The following is a 21,369-nucleotide window of genomic DNA, read 5'->3' as shown; positions in this document are numbered from 1 at the left end:
TAAGTAATCTGCCCCTCAGATTTGGTCTTGGGGGCTTTTGTTCCCTGCAAGCTTTCCGTACAGGTTTGCAGGAGGAGAATGAAAATGGTGGCTTCCCAATCTCCGGCCCTGGAGGAGCCGAGAACTCGGGCCTCACTCCTCAGTGAGCCCCAGAGAAAAGCAGTCAATCACATCCGTCTCCCCAGTCTCCAGCGTACTCGGTGCTCACCTGGCCTGTGACTGAGCATTTCTATGGCACACGGCCCTGTTTGGAGTCTCCAAACCCAGCAGATTCCTGCGGTGTGCTCCCGTGCTCTGCTTCTGGGGGAGAAAGGGGAGTCTCCCCAGATCTGCTGCTTGTTTGGTCCCTGCTGGAAGAGCAGTGGCCTGACTGTGCCGGGGATAATGGTTTATGGCAACCCCGAGCTGAGAGCCCACTCCTCGTCTCCATCTCTGCAGCGGGCTTCCCTGCTCCGATACCTGTGAGCTCTGTCACACTCAGGCATCCCCGGTCATTCTGTGACCCCAAGGGTCCTGAGACCACACTCCACGGCAACGGTCCACCCCCTGCTTAGCCACTGGAGCGACATCACTCAGTGGAGCCGACTTCTCAAGGTCCTGATTTTGTGCTCCGTGGCTCTATCACTAGCCGGTAGTGGCTGACGGAGACCCCCTCCCCCGCCGTCTATCCTCCCAAATATCTCCTCGGATTCACTTCTCCGCAAGTCTTACCTTCCAAAACGTGGTTGCTTTTCTGTTCATTTAGTTGCTGCTATTCTTTTCTTCAATCTCCTGTTGAGTTCGTAGGTGTTCAGAATGGTTTGATCCCTATCTAGCTGAATTCCTGGGACCAGACAAAATTTAGGTCTCCTACTCCTCTGCCATCTTGCTCCTCCCCAGTTCTGAAGGGTTTGATGAATACTAAGTCATGTGCTCTCCATCACAGTACCAGAGCTTAAAAATTCTATCTGTGCCACTCCTTTGTAGTCAATCCCAACCCCTTACCTCTTTTTTAAAATAAAGTTATTAGTTATTTCATGGATCTTTAGAGTGTGTTTTGATATTAAAATAAACCATAGAATGCTAAAATCAATTTTTCAGAGTTACTTTTGACATGAAAAAATAGGTAGGCTAGCCAGGGCTGGAGTCATTATGTTTTGTTAGGTTGAAATCAACAGTAGGGAAATTAAGCTAAGACTATTGCTTTGTTTTCTTTTTGTTTTGGAATGATAAAAGGTATTTGATATGCCTTTCTAGAGAATATTTTCCTCTCAAAATAGGCATCTCTAATTTTCCTATCCATAGTAGAGCAGTTAAAGATGAGTAAATGGTAGTTAACCAGTTTAAAAAGAAAATCAAAGGTCACTGGTTAGTGATGACTGTCCAAAGCCTACCACTATTAATATTTCGAAAATTCTCTTGCACTGTAATGACGTAGCTTAGCTGTTATTCCAGTTTTTCTTTTTACACCTTTGCATTTTTTCTCTTTTTCTATTATGTTCATTGCATGTTTATTCAGTGAGCCTTATATATTTAGTCCTGCCTATGCATGTGTCACTAAGCTCTAAGTTTTACTCTATATTAGCCTTTTTACAACTAGCTATAATATAAAATTAAAATATTTGTATTGTTAGTTATATTTATTGAATATATTCTGGTCTTAATTTAAAACATAAATGGGTTGAATATTCTTTGTTGAGGTAAAAAAAAGTAAATTAAGTTGCTTTTTATATGATTTGTTTAGTCTGTATATGAATCAGTGGTCATCAAGAGAAAAAAGTTTTCATACCCTTGTATTAAAGAAGAAATACTTGGTCATTTATAATCTGTTCTTCTACCTTAGGTGGGATTGCACTAAAACTAATGTGGACATAGGAGGATTTAACTTTTTTGTGAAGACCACCCCTTTCACTTCCCCCACGCCCCCAACAGCTCAGTCTTCATTGGAATATTTCATAGCATTTTTAAAAACATGTTAAACCTAAAGCCCATGTGTTGTAGCTTGAACATGTTTCCTCTTGTTGATACCTTAGTAGAATAAAACAAAAACAAAAATAAGTAGTCTCTGTCTTTTATCCAGTGGTTATTGGTAAGTGAAATTACATTACATGTTTAAGCCTAGCCCCTGAGGTGGCTCACGCACTCAGATTCTCAAGTAGGGAGATATGCCTGTACTGCCTTTCACCTTAACAGCAAAGGCTATTTCCATGCACCTCTGAAGGATACAAAGGGGGAGTGAGCTGTAGAGAGTGCAAGTAGGATGGGAAGACTGCAGTGTCTGCAGTTGGAATGCAGATGTAACTTTGAATTATTTCTCTGTAACATGTGAGAGAACACACTTTTCAGAAAGCTCTGATACCAGAATCTGTAATCCATAGGAAACTGTGTTATAGGACTGGGCTCACACAGAGAGTAGCATCATGCCAAGGTCTTATGCTCAGGGCAAGTGTTTAGGGTAATTTATTTCCAGATGAGGTGTTTTACAGAACAAGAATATGCCTTGACACATGTTCTGTATTTAGTTACACATATTTGTCATGCCTCAGTACCTCTAAGATGGGTCTCACTGCAACAGACAGAGAATTTTCTGTGTTTATCTGTGCTTTAATGCCAAGCATATTTTACAATTGGTCTGATTGGTCTGCAGTTAGAAAAAGGGACAGTGTGCCAGGTTCATGTAAAGATGGTGACCGCCTCTCCACCAAGCCTTTGTGTAACTTCGTTTTCTTTTTTCAGTGCAGAGCAAAGCTCCTGGTGACTAAAGCTGTTGTACAGTTTTGTTTCCATTGCATAGACTCTTTTTAAACCATTGAAAACATTGAGAAATCATTGCACTATTACAATAGAAATAGTGCCATTATTTGAGGTAATTCTTTCTGTTCTTCCTCTCTTTTTCGTCAGCCTTGCCCCTGCCTCTTCCCTGCCTTAACTCTTCTCTGTTGCTCTCCTTCCTACCTTCACCCTCCTCTCCCCTACCTTTCTAAGTTTTTCCCAACCGCTAGTTTAGGAGATTTTATCCATGTTTTTACTTGGTGGTTTGTTGAAAGGACATATAAAACCTAGCCCTCTCCCTTTCCCTTTTGGTCTTCTCCCAAAGCTTCCATTCGCATGACAATATTCTTACCCATGGTGATCCTGGACCTTCTACTAAAGCAGCATAAACCTGTCTATTAGACATAGAAGGGGGATGGGGAAAAGTCCTTCTGGGGTACTTATTTCTTTAAACACTTCTATCTAAGGTGACTACTAGATGGATTTTCACTCTAGTGTTATCTGACTTGGTTAGTCAGACTCGTGGTCAAGAAATTTTTGATGCTTTGGTTTGGAGATAGAATTAAATAGGAACAACTAATAGTATACTCAAATCAGTAGCATCTCATCTCATGACGTCCTGCTACCTTACCATTGGAATACAACGTGATATTGCTATGACTCTGAATTTAGGGTTGCCACTGTAGGAGTTCTTCATGGAGCATAGGTGCCTTGAAATTACTTAGATTTTTCTTTTAAATTTGATATTCAAAACAAGAAGCAACATAGTCCAGTGTATTAGTCAAGGTTCTCCAGAGAAGTAGAACCATTATGTGTGTGTGTGTGTGTGTGTATAGAACAGAATAGAATTTATTTATTTTATATATATGTTTTCTATATATAAAGAGCTTTATTATAAGGAGTTGGCTCATGTGATTAAGGAGTTTGACAGCTTCCAAATTAACAGGGTGTGCCAGCAGGCTAGAGATGCAGGAGAGCTGAAGGTGCAGATGAGGGCCTAAGGCAGTCTGCTGGAGAAATTCGCTCTTGCCTGGGAAGCTGATCTTTTTGATTTATTCATGCCTTTCAACTGATTGGATGTGGCCCACCCACATTATGGAGGGCAGTGTGCTTGCTCAAATTTCACAAACTTAAAAGTTAATCTCATCCAAAAACACTCTCCAAGTTGATATATAAAATGAACCATGACAACCAGATGTCTTTGGAATTCCATGATATTTGGTTTGGTCTTTTATTTTTTAAGGGTTTCTTTGTATAAACATTTAGTTACCTAAGTAACAATGGGCAAGCTTTAACCAAGAGCTTCAGCTGGCTATGTTCATGTCACAATCCTTTTTTGCTTGATTTACTATATATTCTTAGCTGTGTGTATGGGTGAGTGGGTCTGGAAAATATCATTGATTGATGTGTACTTTCTTCTGCTCTTGCTCTTAAATTTCTTAAAAAACTGGTTAAGGAACTGAGACATTGTTGAAAAGATGCTATTTTATGGGATATTTTCTTCTCTAAGATGGATTCTGCTAAGTAAGCACACAGAAGTAGTCTTGAAGAATAAATATGTAAATATTCTCCACTGGAAAGCCTGCATTGCCATTTTATATTTAGACTTGACCCCAGTAGGCCATTGAGGTCCCACAGTGATGCATGCTGACGTGCACCCACGCTGCTCTAGTCTCAGTCAGGGAAAAGTTTCTTTTGAGCCAGGGAAAAACTGGACAGAATGCCAGAAATCTAATTATAACTCTTTAGAGAGCCAGACATACATAAACTAGTTTTTAGTGAGCAACACATCTGACTTAAAGTGAAAGCATTTTCTTAAAGAACTTCTTTTCCTTCTTGGTTTATAGTAATGAGTATAAACCCAAATTAAATTTTTTTTTGTGGAAAGCTAAGAGACAGCCATTGATTTTTAGCTCTCTCTGCAGTTAAATGATAATGGTTATTATGAAAGATAGAAAGATACTCCTTCATTTCTCAGTATCCCAGGTGGTAAGCCTGTTTTGCTGCTCAAATTGGTTTTGTTTCCATTAGTGGAAAAGACAGGTAGTTTGGAGTTTGAGACATTGATCTTCCTGGCTGTGAGTTGGACGGTCACTTTTGGAATTTAGTTTTTCCTGGACTCTTCCTCTTCCTCAGGATGCTTGCACCAGTATGCTAAGGCAGTTCGAAGAATTAATCAAAATAAGCCAACCTCTACTGAATCAGGGAGTTTGTGGGCTGAGACTAATATTATCTCAACAACTGTTATGATTTAAATGTATTTTTTATTATAATATTTTGTGTTGTTAGTTTCTTTTGCCTGCAGATCTAGGAGCATTTTATAGCCAGTAATTCTTCAGAATAACAAAGGGAAGCAGTCACCATCCTCATGCCCAACAAAGGGCTGTGCTTGAACACAACTCTAGATTTCTGGTTGGGCCCATTCATAATGAATGACTTAGTCGCAAGGTTCCTAAATGGGACTGCACATAAGAGTCACCGGGGAGGCATGGAAAAAAAATACAGATCCAGGCTTTTCCCTGCCCACTGAATAAGAATTCAGGGTGTATGTGCTCTAGGAACTGAGGAGTTGTGTTGGGAAATAGCATTTCAAACAAGATCCTGAGGGGATTGTCATGCATCAGATCCCTAGACTCTTGGCAGAATTTCCAAAAGGTCTTGTATGGCATCAGATCCCTAGACTCTGGCAGAATTTCCAAAGGTCTCTCAAAACTGAAATAAGAAACTGCAATTGTTGTCCACAGCTGCTAAAACTGTTTCAGATTAGGAAAGGGAAGGGCAAACAAAGAACACAGCAGTTCCAGAGAATAATCTGAGGAGCCTGCATGAACTGGGAAGACCATTGTGAACCTCAGCATCAGCGTTTCCTCCTCTGCCTTATCTTCTGCCTGCTCCCTTCACTGCCCCTTAATTCAGTTCCACATCTTCCCTAGAAGGAAGAGATGGCTGTGTTGAAGATGCCAGTGCCATCTGCATATCATTCCAGAGGCTTTTTTAAAAAGGCCACTTCCCTTGCACACTCATCTGAGAAAGGGTTTCAATAGAACAATGGGATATAAGTTTAGGCTTCAGGGTCTGAGTCATGTTTCCCTTTTAGTTCCAGATCCTCTTTACATGTATTTGTTGCAGTCTCTTTTAGTTCTGGATAGATTTTAATAATATGTTTCTTCTTATATAAGAAAGATTATGAAATAGAGCAGGAAGTGGGGACTCAGAGTCAGAACTCCTGGCTTCTGGTTTTTACTTTGTGCTTGTAGACATTAACCTCTAGGACTTGGTCCCCTAACTGAGAAATGAGTGTAGTCGCCCTTACCTACAATGATGGAATGCTGGAGGCTTAATTAGTGTTTCCAATGTGCTGTCAGACAACCTAAACAATTTTCAGAAGAATGTACAGTTCTTTGAATTCCTAGCAGTGCTATGTACTTACCCTTTAGTTCCCTCCTGCTTTGTTAAATAATCAGTGTTGGTGGGAGGAAATGCAGTGTCTGCTTTGTTCTATTCTCTACCTTAGGCATCCATCCTGCAGGCTAGGTTGACAGTCCTGTTCAGAGAGGAGTTCCTTAACCGGTCCAGTTCTCCTTTTTAGCAGAATAGTGAACTGAACTACAAGAAGCAGCTTACCATCATATTTGCTATGGGTCAAAACTGCTATTTGTGAGTTTAAAGGTCTCATTTCTCTGTCAGCTCTTCTTTCTCTGAGCACTGCTGATTGGCTCTTTATAGGTGGAATTTTATACTCTATATGACATCCCTTTCCCAGCCCACCTTTGACTTTTCAGGAGAAGCATGTATTTTCCTTCTAGACCAGTGGCTAGAGGGGTGGGATACTTGTAGTTCTTGAGCCCAGTTGCTTACTGGAATTTAGAAATTGACACCAAGGTCCTCTGGCTCTCTATTCTGTGTGTGCTGTGCTCCAGCTCCCTAACCAAATGAGGCAATGTCAAATGTGGTGACTCACATGTAGATGAATGGCCACAGTGTGCTCCATCCCTGCCATCATCTCTCTTTGTTTTTCTGCTGAGCCCGTGCTGCAGTGCCCTGAAGGTTCATTTATATGCATGTCTCTGGCATCTGTTTCTGAGAGCAGAGAGGGAATCTCCTGACTGGGAAGGGCCTGTGCTCTTTATTTTAGGGCAGTCCCGTGTCTCTCCCTTCTCAAGGCAGGATTCCCAGCTTGGTTACTTCTCTCCATGTAGTGCCTCATTCCTCTGGCTCTTTCTTCATTTAGTTTAGGCAGGGGCACACAGATATGGGGGAAGGAGCACTTAGTCTGGGAACTATGTAGATGGAGATGGGTCAGAAAATCTGTGACAGAGCTAGGACAGCAGTTAGAGTTTGTTGGTCAGGTCTTCCTATGTAGAAAACTATTGCCAGACACCACTATTTATGATGTGGGGCATGTGTTTGGAAGTAGATCTGTCCCATGTGTAACCTTTCTTAATCTTCCTCCTCCCCAAGTCCTGCTGATTCTTCCTCCCCAAGTCATGCTGATTCTACCTAACTGTTGGGCCTTAAGGATATCCCCATGCCTCTAATAATGTATGGTTAGTATCAGTCTATTGGTGATAACCTGGCCGTCATGCATTGTAGAATAGCATTGCCTTTGGACCATCTTAGAGCCATTTAGCATTTGGGAAATAAGTGGTTAGAATTCCCCAACTTTTTTTTTTGTTATTATCTCTTGCCACATTTCTTGTCAAGCACACACACAGATGAAACCAACCAAATGTTAATTTCTTTCATGGATTCCCTGGGAAAAGAAGGGACTGTAGACAGTACAGTGTAAGGGAAGGAGTGTTCAACTTGGAGTCTAAGGACACAGTTTGAGTACTAGCTTGTCATCAGCGTAGTCTAGAGGCAAGTCTCTTAGTCACTTCATTCATAAGTTGGAAATGATACCACTTACATCAGTATTTTAGAGGGTGATCTAAGGAATAAATTGGTATCATTTTCACTTCCCTCCTCACCTCTGGAACTGTGAGATCTCTGATGGCCTTGGTTTCAAGAATAAGAAGTAATGCCATTATCTTAAGCACTTCAAAGCTTGATGCCTCTGGAAATACAGGATTAGTTTCATACTTTTCAAAAAAGTAAGCCGAGTGGAGAAGGGAGTGACAACTGCTGCTCCTAGAATAACATGAAAAGCATATAGGAGATAAAAAGCAAGAGACAATGCAAGGCTGGGCCATATTCAACTGGCCTTCCCATCATCACATGTGTTTTTTCAGAGCTCCTTACTCTCTTCTCTGCCCTCACGTCTGGGTTAACGGCCGTTATGCTGGTATGAGGTACTTCCAGGCAGAAAGCATATATTAACTCTCATAGTGAACCAGGCAGTGGTACCCTTTGCTTACTAAAATAAAATCGGAGCCAGTGGGTGTTGTTTACAGAAAAAGGAAAGACAGGAAAAAGGAGGTTTCCCGCAGCATAATCTCCTCCAGTCCCATCCATGTTGATGTAAAAGTTGGGTATTCATCCTTTCTAATGGCTGAGTAATATTCTATTGTATATACAGACCACATCTTCTTTATCCATTCATCTGTTGAAGGGCATCTCGGCTCTTTCCACAGTTTGGCTATTGTGGACATTGCTGCTATGAACATAAGTCAAGCAGAGAAAGCCAATTATCATATGGTTTCACTTATTTGTGTAACATAAGGAATAGCATGGAGGACACTAGGAGAAGGAAGGGAAAAATGAGGGGGGGGAGGGAATTGGAGGGAGAGATGAGCCATGAGAGACTGTGGACTCTGAGAAACAAACAGGGTTTTAGAGGGGAGGGGGGAAGGGGGATTGGTTAGCCCAGTGATGGATATTAAGGAGGGCACGTACTGCATGGAGCACTGGGTGTTATACGAAAACAATGGATCGTGGATCACCACATCAAAAACTAATGATGTATTGTATGGTGACTAACATAACATAATAAAATTAAAAAAAAAAAAAAGGTTTCCCTCTTGGATTTTAGCTTTGGCTTGACACTGAGCTGGTATATTTACATAACTATTATCAGCTTGAGAACACACAGGCCTGAAGTCAAGTCTTTTCCTTAATACAGTTGGAAATGTCATATTGTGGGTTTTATAATTCCTTTGTCATCTCTGCTCACCTGCAAAGCAGCCCTCCAGGACTGGACCCCAGTGCCTACATTCTCAGAACTCCTCCATTACCCAGCTGGGATTAAATACCTTTGGACTGGAAGACCAAGAGCCTTTGCCAGCTATGAATTCAAGCATATTTTGATGCTCAGAAATGTAGAATTTCTGGATTTGGTGTAAAAGGAATTATCATTTTTATGTTTTCATTTATTTTACTTATTTTTCTTGCCACCATTTAATGTTCTCCCTTTCAGTACCTCTCACCCTCCCTTCTTTATTTCCTTCCTTTTTCTTTTTTAGCCTACCTCTCCTTCACCTGCCTTGGACCTCATACTGAATTTTCTTGGGATTCTCATTTATATTATTCCACTCATGGTATTTAGGGTTAATATATTTCTGGCCTCAAGTCTAAAGTCATTCAATGTAAAACTTACTGTTCCTTGGGCCGCTGGAAAGGCATTGATCCCCGTATAGCAAATATAGTAATGATAATAAGATAATAGTTAAATGTTTCTCTGGTTATTGGTGAAAGAAGGATTAAAAAGTTGCTAATAATATTTTATAGTTAAGATAAATGTAAGGTACACAATCACACTGAAAGACAATAGGAGTATTAAAAATAGGTCCCAGATTTTTTGATAGTAGTTTATAGCTTTGGCATATAGAAGAGCTTGCCAAAGCTATAGCATGGAGCACTGGGTGTTACACAAAACAGTGAATCATGGAACACTACATCAAAAACTAATTATGTACTGTATGATGACTAATATAACATAATAAAATTAAATTTAAAAAAAAGGAAATGGAATTTTAAGCACAACACTGAGTGGTTACCTCTATACTGGATTGGGTCACCTAGTTCTTCTGGCTGAAAAAACATTTGTCAGTTCTACTTGAAGCAGTTAAGTCCTAGGAAATCATGGAACCCAAAAATGCCAGTTTCCTAATTTATAGTGAGAGCTACATTGTCAGAAGAAACACTGAAAGAGCAAAGACAGTGAGTCAGACAGCTCTGGGTTTGAATCCTGGCTCTTTGGCTGTCTGTGTCATACACTCTGTAGGTTACTGACATGTAGATTATCATATTGTATTGAAATTGTGTTTCTCCTCCACTTTATAGTCAATAACATTTCCAAAAACATCTTGCAATTCAGGTATGATCATTGGGAATTGGAGGTACAAAGATGAATAAGGATGCTAAAATAACAAAAAATAAAAAGAGCAATAATGCTAGTTTGGAGTGACATCAGCAAGCGGTAGAATAGGAAACTCCAGGCTCTTGTTCTCCCACAGAAACACTGAAAAAAACAGACAAACAAACAAAGTTGAACCAACTTTGTAAGAGCTTTGAAAAACAGTTGAAGGTTTATAGCAACCAAATAAATGCCCTGTCGAGAAAAAACAATCTTTAAAATGGGAAGTTTTATGACATTTTTGCTCACTCTTTCCCCACCGCAGTCTCTCCCTATCCCTGTTCTCCTCTGCCCCCTAAATTGGAGGGAGCAGAGCAAACCTTATTTGCAGATTATTTGGTACATTTGTTCTAACTTCTCTGGGCATAACTGAAGGACAGACATGAGTTGCTTATCTTTGTCTCACATAACTTGGAATGCAGATGGGAAAAGAAGTAGACACTGCTTGTAAAAGCTATAAGGGGACTACAAACCCACAATTGCTGGAAGAGATTCTTGGTAGAGATATACAATAGGCCATTATAGGCTCAGAAGAGAAGCTGTGATAAGACTAGGAAATTCGGACATTCAGAACAACAGCATAACATCCCGGGGTGATCCCTATACTCAGAGCAAGCCTAAATAAGAAAGGGGAGAAGGAGTGCCCCTGCATAGAGCCAGTCTCTGAAGATTTGGGAGACATGGCTGTTCTCTTTTGTGTGTGTGTGTGTTTCAGCTCTTGGCATTCACGGAAGTCTTTATTGGAACAGGAAATGTCTGTCAGAACATTAGCTGAAGAGAAGGTAAAGGAACCTCAGTGACCATGCTCAAAAAGGAATAGTGTTTGAGAAAAAAAAAAATTGGAACTTTCAAAACAGAGTACTACAGTTTTCAACAGTAATTAAACACACGCACACACACACATACACACACACATACACATAGCAAACTCTGGGGAAGGAGAATCTGATTTCCTGAGTAATAGTTTTGTAATAGTCGAATGCCCAATTTTCAACAAACCTGCAAAATATACAAATAAGCAGGAAAATGTGGCTCATTCAAAGAAACAAAGTGAATGAAAATAAACTGTCCTAGAGGAAGCCCAGACATTGGATTTAGTAGAAAAAGACATTAAATAATTTATCTTAAATATGGTCAGAGAGGTAAGGGAAAACATTGAAAAGAAATCAGGAAAACATTATTTGAGCATCAAAATATCAACAGAGATAGAAATTATAAAAAGGAATCAGAAAGAAATTCTGGACCAGAAAAGTACAATAACTGAAATGAAAAATTCACTGGAGAGGATAAACAGCATATTTGAGCAGGCAAAAGAACCAGTGAACCAGAAGATAGGGCAATATAAATTATCAATCAAGTCTGGGGAGCAGAAAGAAAAAAGAATGCAGAATGAACATAGCCTGTATTATTTTCCTAGGCTGTCAAAACAAAATGCCACAGATTGAGTGGCTTAAACAACCAGAATCTATTTTCTTACAGCTCTGGAGGGTAGAAGTCCAAGATCAAGGTTTGATTCCTTTTGAGGCTTCTCCTTGGTGTGCACATGGCCACTTTTTTGCTGTGTCCTCACACAGTCTTTCCTCTGCAATGCAAATCATTCTATGTGTCCTAATTTCCTGCTTATATAAGACACAAGTCAGATTGGATTAGGACTAATAGCCTCAGTTTATCACCTTTTTAAGGGCTCTGTCTCCACATCTAGTCATATTCTGAGGTACTGGGGGCCAGGACTTCAAAACATGAATCTTGTTTGGCGGGGAGGAGGGGCACACACACAGTTCAGCCCATAACAGAGCCTAAGGGACTTGTGGGATACTGTCAAGCTGACCAACATGTGCTTTATGGGAGTCCCAGGAGAAGAGAGAGAAAAGGGGGCAGGATGATTATTTGAAGAAATAATGGCTGAAAACGTCCCCATTTGATGGAAGGCATGAATCTACAAATCCAAGAAGTTCAATGAACTCCAAGTAAGATAAACCCAAGGGGACTTTTCCTGAGACACATTGTACTCAAATTGTTAAAAGCCAGAGACAAAAAGAGAATCTTGAAAGTGGCCAGAGAGAAGTGAATTATCACTGGGAATCATCAACAAAGTTATCAGTGATGTCTCATCAGAAATGTTGGAAGCTAGAAAACTGTGGGGTGGCATATTTAATGTGTTGAAAGAAAAACACTCTAAACTGATATTTTTAGATCTGGCAAAACTGACCTTCAAAAATGAGGGAGAAATTAAGACATTTTCAGAAAAGCTGAGGGAGTTCATTATCTGCTCTACATAAAAGTGTCAAAGGGAATCCTTCAAGTTGAAATGAAAGAACACTAGACGGTAACTCAAATCTAATGAAGATCTCTAGTAGAGATAATCACAAAAATATAAAAGCTAGTCTTATAATTGTGATTTATAAATTCTATAGAATTTAAAGACAAATGCCTAAAAATAATTATAAATCTATGTTATTGATAAGGCACACAACCTGTAAAGATGTAACTTGTGTCGAGAATAACAGGGAAGGACAAAGTAGAATTTTTGCATATAATTGAAGTTGAGTTAGTATCAGTTCAAATTTGTTATAATTTTAGGATGTTATAATAAACCTTATGATAACCACAAGGAAAGTATCTATAGAGTTTACACTAAAGAAAATGAGAAGGGAATCAAAATGTGTTACTCCCAAAAAACAAAACATTAAAAAAAAACTGAAGGAAATGAGGGACAAAAATAATACATACAGAAAGCAAGTAGCAAAATAGCAGAAATAAGTCCATTATTAATTATTTTTTTTAAGATTTTAGTTAAGAGAGAGAGTGGAGGGAGGGACACAGGCAGAGGGATAAGCAGACTCCATGCTGAGCATGAGCCCGATGTGGGGCTCAATCCTGTGACCCTTAGATCATGACCTGAGCTGAAATCAAGAGTCAGATGCTTAACCAACTGAGCCACCCAGGTGCCCCTAGTTAATTTTAACTTTAAATGTAAGTGGATTAAACTCTTCATCAAAAGGCAGAGATTGGCAGAAAGGAAAAATAAATGATCCAGCTACATGCTGTCCATAAGACACTCAGTTTATATCTAAACACAAATGGGTTGAAAGGATGGGAAAAGATATTCTATGCAAATAGTAATCAAAAGACAAAATAGACTTTAAGTCAAAAACTATTAAAAGAAACAAAGAATGTCAGTAATAATAATATATAATAATTACAAATGTGTGCATCAAACATCTCAGCCCCTTAGTATATGAAGCAAACATTGACAGGATTGAAGGGAGAAATAGTTCTGCAATAATAATTTGAGATTTTAGTGCCCACTTTCAATAATGGATAAACAAGATAGAAAATCAATAAAGAAATATAGGACTTGAACAACATTATGAACCAATTGGACCTAACAGGCAAATACAGAACACTACAGAACACTACACTCACTCAGCAACAGCAGAATACACATTTTTCACAAGTACACATGGAACATTTTCTAGGATTGAAAATGTTTTGGCTTATTTTAAGCCAAAAAAGTCTTAATTTAAAAAATTAAACCATATATAAGTATCTTTTCTAGTCACAATGGAATGAAACTAGAAATAAATAACTGAAAGAAACTAGGAATTTCACAGATACGTGGAAATTAACACACTCTTAACCAACAGATCAAAGAAGTTACAAAGGAAATTAGAGAATACCTTGAGACAAATGAAAACACAATATACCAAAATTGATGGGATTTGGAGAAAGTAGTACTAAGAGTAAAACACTTAAGATTTCAATAAAGAAAGGTCTAAAATCAATAACAATGTTACACCCTAAGGAACTGGAGAAAGAAGAATAAACTGAACCCCAAACCAGCAGAAGGTAGGAAATGGTCAAGATTAGAGCAAAAATTAACTTAAAAAAAGAGAATAGAAAAACAATAGAGAAAAATCAATGAAAATAAAAGTATCTTCTTTGAAAAGATAAAGTTGACAATGTTTAACTAGATTGACTAAGGAAGAAAGAAGGTTTGAATTACTAAAATCAGAAAAGAAAGGGGGGGATGTAACTACTGATTTTATAGAAATAAATATGATTATGAAAGAATACATGAACAAGTGTACTTCAGCAAATTGACAAATTTCTAGAAACAAGCAATACTAAAACTTAATTGTTAAGAAATAGAAAATCTGAGATATATAACTAGTAAGGAAATCGAATCTGTAATCAAAAAACAAAAGCTCTGACCAGATGAATTCACTGGTGAATTCTAACAAACATTTAAAGAATAACATCAATCTTGTCAAACTCTTCCAAAAAATTAAAGAAGAATACCTCTAACTCATTACCCTGATATGAACACCAGACAAAGAAACTACAAGAAAAGAAAACTATAGATCAGTATTCCTTAATACTGATTCAAAAATCTTACAAAAAATACTAGCAAACAGAATTCCATAACATATTAAAAGGAATGCACACCATGAATGAATGGGATTTGTTTCCAGAATGCAAGAATGATTTAACATTTCAAAACTGGTTAAGGTAATAACCAGATTAATCGGATAAAGTTAAAGAACCACATGATCATATCAATTAATGCAGTAAAAGCATTTGACAAAATTTAATACCCTTTCATAATAAAAACACCCAATAAGGAGTAGAAGGGACTTCCTCAATATGATAAAAAACCGTATATGAAAAACCCACAGTTAATGTCAGAAATAGTGGTGAAAAACTGGTTTCCCCCTAAGATCAGAAACAAAACAAGGATACCTACATTCACCATTTCTATTATACATAATTTTGGATTTTCTAGCCAGAGCAGTTAGGCAACAGAAAGAAGTAGAAGTTATCCCTATTGGAAAGGAAAAAGTAAAACAATATTGGGAAGAAAGGAGTAAAATTATCTCTATTCATGGATAATGTGATTTTATATGTAGAAAACCCTAAAAAAAAAAGAACAAAGCAAAAAAAGTAAGTGTGGGGGTAGCCTAGAGCTAATAACAAAAAAAAAAACCCCAACATACAAAAACTTAAGTTGCATTTCTACACATTAACAATGAACATACAGAAAAGGAAATTAAGAAAATCCCATTTATAATAGCATCAAAAAGAATAAAATATTTAGGAATAAATTTAATCCAGGAAGTAAAAGACTTGTATCTGAAAACTGCAAAACATTGCTGAAATTAAGACACAAAGAAATGGAATAAATTCTGGGTTTATGGACTAGAAAACTTAATATTGTTTATGCTACCCAAAGGAATCTACATTTCAGTGTATTCTTTTTCAAAATCCCAAAGTGTTCTTTTCTGAAATATAAAAACCCATCCTGAAATTTATGTGGGATCTCAAGGGGCCCTAAATAGCTGAAGTCATCTTGAAAAAGAACAAAGTTGGAGGACTCACATTTACTGATTGCAAAACATACTATGAAGCTACAGCATTCAAAACATTGTGGTACTGGCATAATGGCAGACACATGGACCAATGGAACAGAATAGAGAGCCCTGAAATAAACCCTTGCATGCCTGGTCAAATAATTTTCAACAAGGGTGCTAAGACTTTTGAATGGGGAAGAATAGCCTCTTCAAAAAATAGTGTTGGCTACTGGGTATTTACCCCAAATATACAAATGTAGGGACCCAAAGGAGTATGTGCACCCCCAAACTTTATAGCAACAATGTTCACAATAGCCAAACTATGGAAAGAGCCAAGATGTCCATCAACAGATGAATGGATAAGGAAGATGTGGTGTATATATATACAATGGAATATTACGCAGCCATCAAAAAACCGAAATCTTGCCATTTGCAATGACGTGGATGGAACTAGAGGGTATTATGCTAAGCGAAATAAGTCAGTCAGAGAGACAACTATCATATGATCTCACTGATATGAGGAATTCTTAATCTCAGGAAACAAACTGAGTGTTGCTGGAGTGGTGGGGGGTGGGAGGGATGGTGTGGCTGGGTGATGGATATTGGGGAGGGTATGTGCTGTGGTAAGCACTGTGAATTGTGTAAAACTGATGAATCACAGACCTGTACCTCTGAAACAAAGTATACATTAAATGTTAAAAAAAAAAAAGAAGGGAAAAATGAAGGGGGGTGGAATCGGAGGGGGAGATGAACCATGAGAGACTATGGACTCTGAGAAACAAACTGAGGGTTTTAGAGGGGAGGCGGTGGGGGGGATTGGTTAGCCCGGTGATGGGTATTAAGGAGGGCACATATTGCATGGAGCACTGGGTATTATATGCAAAAAATGAATCATGGAACACTACATCAAAAACAAAACAAAACAAAAGCTCCTTCCCTCAAGCACTCTTTATGAAGATTGTGTATCCTGGGCAGCTGTCCTAACTTGGACTCAAATAAACTCTTTTTCCTTTAAAAAAAAAAATAGTGCTGGGAAAAGTAGATATGCACATTCTAAATAATGAATTTGGGCCCTTACCTTACACAAAAATAACTTAAAATGGATGAAAGACCTAAATATAAGATCTAAAGCTAAAATTCTTTGAAGAAGGAAAGTCTTCATGACGTTGGATTTGGCAATGATGTTTTGGATATGACACCAAAAGCACAGGCAACAAAAGGAAAAGATATATTCAACTCCATCAAAATTAAAAACTTATGTAAATCAAAGGACACTATCAATAGAATAAAACAGCATGGTTTCTGTTTCACATCAGTGGCATTAAGGACATTCATGAAGTTGTGTAACAATTGCCACGATCCATTTCCACAACTTGTTCATCATCCTAAACAGAAACTCTATACCGATTAAACAGCAACTCCCCATTTCCACCAAACCCCAGCCTCTGGTAATCTCCATTCTACTTTCTATGAGTTTGCCTATTCTAGGTACCACATATAAGTGGAATCATACAATGTTTGCCCTTTTATGTCTGGCTTATTTCACATAACATGTTTTCAAGGTAAACATGATATCCAGAATATATAAAGAACCCCTACAACTCAACAAAAACACCTACTTAAAAAAAAAAGGCAAAGGACTTGAATAAACATTTCTCCAAAGGAAATAAACAAATGATCAATAAGCACATGAAAAGATGTGCAGCATCTTCCAGCTTAGGGAAATGCAAATCAGAATCACAATGATATACTATTTCACACCCATTAGGATGGCTATTATTAAAAATAAAAAAACAAAACACAGAAAATTACACACGTTGGCGAGGATGTGGAGAAATTGGAACCCTCATGGGCATTGCTGATGGGGTTATAAACTGGTATAGCCACAGCAGTAAAGTTTAGCAGTTCCTCAAAAAGTTGCACATAGAATTACCATATAATCCAGAAATTAAACTCCCTGGTTCATACCCAAAAGAATTAAAAGCCAGGATTCAAACAGATACTTATACACCATGGTTCATAGCAGCATTATTCACAATAGCCAAAAAGTAGAAATAACCCATATGTTGATGAATGATGAATGGATAAACAAGATGTGGCAAATACATATGTGGGATACTATTCAGCCTTAGAAAAGAGTGAAATTCTGATACATAGTACACAGATGTACCTTGAAAATATGCTATGTGAAATAAGCCAGACATAAAAGGACAAACATTGTATGATTCCACTTATATGTGGTGCCTAGAATAGGCAAACTCATAGAAAGTAGAATGGAGGTTACCAGAGGCTGGGTTTTGGTGGAAATGGGGAGTTGCTGTTTAATCGGTATAGAGTTTCTGTTTAGGATGATGAACAAGTTGTGGAAATGGATCGTGGCAATTGTTACACAACTTCATGAATGTCCTTAATGCCACTGAATTGATTATACATGTAAAACTTGTTAAAATGGTGAATTTTATGTTATATATATTTTACTACAATAAAAAATTTTTCTAAATAGTAATAGTGAGAATGTGGAAAAACTGGATCACTCATATAGATTGTACGTAGAAAACACAGTAAGATTAGGGGTGGAGCACCATGTCTCACATTCAGTTGAGATGTGTTATTGAGATGACATTGGGGAGGGTATGTGCTATGGTGAGCGCTGTGAATTGTGTAAGACTGTTGAATCACAGACCTGTACCTCTGAAACAAATAATACATTATATGTTGAAAAGAAAAAAAAAGAAGATAGCAGGAAGGGAAAAATGAAGGGGGGGAATTGGAGAGGGAGACGAACCATGAGAGACTGTGGACTCAGAAACAAACTGAGGGTTCTAGAGGGGAGGGGGTTGGGAGGTTGGGTTATCCCGGTGATGGGTATTAAGGAGGGCACGTACTGCATGGAGCACTGGGTATTATACGCAAATAATGAATCATGGAACACTACATCAAAAACTAATGATGTAATGTATGGTGATTAACATAACGTAATAAAAAAAGACTGACCTCTACCTCTGAAACCAATAATACATTATATGTTAATTAATTGAATCTAAATTAAACAAATAAATGGAAAGTTAAAAAAAAAAGATGTTATTGAGATAAAAATACCACATTCAGTAAAGAGAAAATCTCTGTCACCCTGACCTGATTTTCTCTATTCACTAACCTTCAGTTGGGTAGGAAGAGCCAGACACTCTGCCTGCTGCTGAGGTTTTTTAGAGAGCCCAAAAGCAAAACCTCAAAACACTCATGTTCAATGAAATGTCAGAAACATGTAGGCAGTGCCAAATTATTCATCATCACGTAAGTGTTTTCATTGCATACTTTGATCACGAATGCAGTTAAGCCAGTTGATTTTTTAACTTAACATATTCACTAAAATAATTCAGGAAAACTTATATAAAATTTTTTATGTAAGTTTAAATAGTTCTTAAGTATATATTTTCTGATATATTATAAATATTAATTAAAACTGTTACTTCACTTTTTTTACTGTATCCAGTGGATTCCAAATGTCATAATGATTTGATATGTCATTTTAGGAATAACAGGTTTTCTACATTTTAATGTTGAAATAATTATAGATTCACAGGAAGTTGCAAAGATATAGTACAGAGTAGTCCCTTGTTAGTAAAACAAAACAAAAAAACCTAGATCATGACAGTTTTGAAATTCAGATTTGAATTTTGAAAGCAGTGAATTTTTGGTATAACCCAACTCTGGAAACAGTTTGTGAGTTTCCTAAAAAAACTGACCATGCAACAACATACAGTAGAGCACATGTACTCTTGGGCGTTTATTCCAGTGCAAAGGAAACCTTGTTCATACAAAACCATGTTCCTGGTAGCTTTATTCAGAATAGCTGCAAACTGAAAACAACCCAGCTATCTTTTAATGGGTGAGTGGTTAAACTGGTACATCCATACCATGGAATGCTACTCAGCAATGCAAAGAAATGAACTATTGTTAGGGCATTATGCTGAATGAAAAAAAAGCCAATCTCAGAAGGTCACCTATGGTGTATTTCCATTTATATATATTATTTATATGTCTCTAAGTGACAAAATTGTGGAGATGAAGAGCAGATTAGTGGTTGCTAGGGGTAACAGATGGTGAGGGGATAGATGTGACTATAAGGGGTGGCATGAGGGGGATCTTTGTTGGTGGGATAGTTCTGCATCTTTTTGTTAAATAGTTCTTTATATTGCAGTGGTGATTACAGGAATCTTCACATGTGATAAAATGACATAAAACCATACAATTTTTTCTACACGTCAGTTTTCCATATTGTGCTATAATTATGTAAGATACGACCAGTGGGGGAAACTGGGTGAAAGATTTACTGAATTTTTTAAAAAAGATTTTATTTTAGGGGCGCCTGTGTGGCTCAGTCAGTTAAGCATCTGCCTTCGGCTCAGGTCATGATCCCAGGGGTTCTGGGATCAAGTCCCGTGTCAGGCTTCCTGCTCAGTGGGGAGTCAGCTTCTGTGTCTCCTGCTCCCCCTGTTTGTGCTGTCAAATAAAATCTTTTTAAAAGAAGATTTTATTTTAGAGAGAGAAAGCATGACCGGGGGAAGAGCAGAGTCTAGAGAGGGATAAGCAGACTCCACACTGAGCACGAGCCCAACATGGGGCTTGATCCTACCACCCCAAGATCATGACCTGAGCCTAATCAAGAGTCGGACATTTAACTGACTGAGCCACCCACTGCCCCAGATTTACTGAATTTTAATGACCACACACTGAAACCATAATATGCTTGGGACTTAACCACACCTTCCTCTAAAGGGGAGTCTTAAATTTGGTTAAGAGGTTTTGAATACAAACAGACAACTACATGTATCTTAGACATGTTCTAAGTCCAAGATTCAATAATCTATTCCTAGGCAGGATGAAGAAGAGAGTGACCACATTATAGCCCTGTGAGAAAACTGAATTCAACTAAATGATTTTTTGGAAAGCTCAAGTCAAGGAAATCCAATACAGAATACAAAAAAATGCACCTTGATTTATTCAGCAAACACTTTCCAAGTACCTACTAAATATCATTCAGTGTTAGAATTGAAGATATAAAGATGAGTAAACCTAAAAAAACTTGTTCTTTTATACTAGAATGTAAGCTCCATGAGAACATATATTTTGGTATGTTTTATTCATGTATCATCTGTAATGTTTAGTCCAGTATCCGGCATTTAATAGGTGCTAAATAAAAATAGCTGAATGAATGGGCTCTCCTAAAAAGCTTAGAGTCTGAAGCCAAGATAGATATGAAATAGGGACAAGAGCATGTGATAGATGCTATCATAGATTCCCCCCCTTTTTCTCCTTCCTGAAACTCTTTTTTCAGTCTTTTTTTTTTTTTTAAGATTTATTTATTTGACAGAGAGAGATACAGAGAGAGAGGGAACACAAGCATGGGGAGTGGGAGAGGGAGATGCAGGCTTCCCGCAGAACAGGGAGCCTGATGCGGGGCTTGATCCCAGGACCCTGGGACCATGACCTGAGCTGAAGGCAGATGCTTAACGACTGAGCCACCCAGGTGCCCCTACCTTTTTTTTCAATCTTAAGTAGTATAATCTCTTTGTGAGTATTCTGATGGTACTGGGGTTCAGCATGTGCACAATTAAGCTTTAGCAGCCACCACTTCAGGGCTGGCTTCCGGGCCCCATTTTCCAGCTGGTTGTGTCAGAATCTTACGCTCAGGCACAGGTAGTATTCCAGATGAGTTACTTGTGATGCCTTTAAGAGTTAGGTTTGTTCTAGTCCTCATAGCACCATTCTTTTACACAAGTTATTGCTATTCAGTTGACCCTTGGACAAGATGGGGCTAATAGGTAATAGGTGCTTGCCCTCCCCCCTGCAGTTGAAAATCCTGTAATATCTGAATTTTTGACTCCCCCAAAACTTAACTATTAATAATAGCCTATTGTTGACCAGAAGCCTTACCTATAACATAAACAGTCGATAAAGTCATATTTTATA

General features: G+C 38.1%; 1 protein-coding gene and 1 pseudogene across 1 annotated transcript in view; both read left to right on the top strand.

Moving 5' to 3' along the window:
- JAM3 (junctional adhesion molecule 3) overlaps positions 1-21,369 on the top strand; it is a 96,275-nt gene that overhangs the window by 59,954 nt on the left and 14,952 nt on the right. The gene's annotated exons all lie outside the window — the stretch shown is intronic.
- Positions 1-21,369, top strand: part of LOC114222332 (large ribosomal subunit protein mL55 pseudogene) — a 50,546-nt pseudogene that overhangs the window by 28,735 nt on the left and 442 nt on the right.

This window comes from Eumetopias jubatus, unplaced genomic scaffold, assembly GCF_037043125.1.
Source record: "Eumetopias jubatus isolate StellerSeaLion01/CBP00866 unplaced genomic scaffold, mEumJub1_p1.0 scaffold_13, whole genome shotgun sequence".
Taxonomy (NCBI): Eukaryota; Metazoa; Chordata; class Mammalia; order Carnivora; family Otariidae; genus Eumetopias; species Eumetopias jubatus.
The sequence above is the reverse complement of the archived record's forward strand: the minus strand, read 5'-3'. Positions and strand labels throughout refer to the sequence as shown.